Genomic DNA, 2,270 nt, shown 5'->3' with positions numbered 1-2,270 from the left:
CTTTTCAATCTCCTTGAAAAATTAATTTGGTATCTGGATTGGGATTGCATTGAACATGTTGACTGCTTTTGGTAGGACTGTAATTTTCACAATATTGATTCTTTCTATCCATGAACAGGGCACAGTTTTCCATTTATTTAGGTCTTTTATTGCGCCTTGCAGAAATGTTCTGTAGTTTTCTTTGTACAAGTCTTTTGTGTCTCAAGTTAGTTTCATCCCAAGTATCTCAATTTGTGTTTGGCTATTGTAAATGGTATTTAATTCTTGGTTCCCTTCTCTAAATTATCTTTGTTACCATAGAGGAAACTTACTGATTTTTGGGTACTGATCTTATATCCTGACACGCTACTCAATTGTTCTATTGGTTCTAACAGTTTCTTTGGTGAATCCTTAGGGTTTTCTGTGTACACTATCATACCATCTGCATATAGTAACAGTTCAAATATCTCTTTGGTCACCTGGATGCCTTTTATTTTATGCTCTTGTCATATTGTCCTAGCAAGTGTTTCCTACATAATATCGAATAGAAGTTGTGGCACTAGGTATCTTTGTCTTGTCCCTGTTTGCAAGGAAAATGCTTTTAGTCTTTCTCCATTGAGAATGATATTGGCTCTTGGTTTTGCATATATACTATTCTCTGCTTTGAGGAAATTCCCTTCTCTTCCAGTTGTGCTGAGTGTCTTTATCAGGAAGGGGTGTTAGATTTTGTCAAAGGTATTTTCTACTCCAATTACTTAGATCACATGTTTCTTGTTATTTGCTTTGTTAACATGGTGAATTACATTGATTGTTTTTCTCATGTTGAACCATCCTTGACTTCCTGTTATGAATCCCACTTGATCATGATGAATCGGTGATTTTTAAAAAAATGTGCTTTTGGATTCTATTGGTTAGGATTTTGTTACTGTTTTGTTAAGGATTTTTGCATTTATATTAATAAGATATATTGGTCTGTAGTTTTATTTCTTGGAAATATCTTTGCTTGGTTTTGGTATTAGGATTGTGCTTGCTTCATAGAATGATTCTGGGAGTGTTCCTTCTCCTTATGTATTTTGAAATACTTAAGTAGAATTGGTGATATATCATCTCTGAATGTTTGCAAAGACTGTGGCCTGGATCAGGTGCTCCCTAATCTTCAGACTGACTACATTGCTCTTCAGTACTTTGGAGCAGTCTCAGACAGCAGACTTTCCCAATGTAATTAATCTTTTAATTATTAGTAAGACCACTGTCTTTGCATTTATTTGCTATGAATCAGCATGATGGACAATGGCTAGGGATGATAGAAGGAGAATTGATGCCTTTGAGCTGTGGTGCTGGAGAAGATTGTTGAATATACTGTGGACTGCTAGAACAACAAACAAATTCATTCTGGAGAGGGTGACACTGGGCTGCTTCTTTGAGTCAAGGACTCTGAAGCTTCATCTGACATACTTTGGACATGTTGCAAGGAGGGACCAGTCCTTGGAGAGGGACATCTAGCTTGGGAGGGTGGAGGGATAGCACAAGAGAGAAAGACCCTTGATGAGATGGATTGATTCAGTGACTGAGGTAATGGGGGTAGGTGTATCAGAGACAATAAGATTGTCATAGGACAGAGCATGGTTTAGGGCTTTTATACATAGGGTTGTTATGAGTCTCAGAGACTCAATGACACATAACAACAAGAAGGATATTATTCGATAATTTCTGCATTTTTGTCAGGTCACTTCTTTTTAAAATGGGAACAAATATGGATCTCTTCCAGACAGTTGGCCAGGTGGTTTTCTTTCTGATATTTTTGTACAACTTCATGAGCACATCTAGGGCAGCATCTGGTTTTTTTTTTAAATATATCAATTGCTATACCATGGATTCCTGGGGTCTCGTTGTTTGCCAATTCCTTTGAAGATCTTGAACTTTCTCCTTCTTCACCAAAGGATTTTGATGATATATTGTTTCATGAAACTCTTCTGTATTAGCCAATTCTTTAGCTATTAATAATATTCCTATATTATCTATTCATCTTATCTGGTTCAACTGTCACCTCTATAATTTCTTATTCAAGTTATTGTGTCTCCTCGTTCTTTTCTTTTGTTAAATTTGCCAATGATTTGTATATTGTTTTGACCCTTTTTGAAAACCAGCATTTGGTCTTGTTGATGATTTCAGTGTTTTTTGCAAATCTGGAGACCAACCACTTGGCCAACTGACTGGAAGAGATCTATATTTGTTCCCATTCCAAAGAAAGGTGACCCAACTGAGTGTGGAAACTACAGAACAATCTCATT

General features: G+C 36.3%; 1 protein-coding gene across 1 annotated transcript in view; it reads left to right on the top strand.

Moving 5' to 3' along the window:
* Positions 1-2,270, top strand: part of OCA2 (oculocutaneous albinism II) — a 569,803-nt gene that overhangs the window by 16,103 nt on the left and 551,430 nt on the right. The window lies entirely within an intron of this gene.

The sequence above is a fragment of the Elephantulus edwardii genome, unplaced genomic scaffold (genome assembly GCF_000299155.1).
Source record: "Elephantulus edwardii isolate Elephantulus edwardi_28Jun2011 unplaced genomic scaffold, EleEdw1.0 scaffold00234, whole genome shotgun sequence".
Classification (NCBI taxonomy): domain Eukaryota; kingdom Metazoa; phylum Chordata; class Mammalia; order Macroscelidea; family Macroscelididae; genus Elephantulus; species Elephantulus edwardii.
This window is presented reverse-complemented; position numbering and strand designations above follow the sequence as displayed.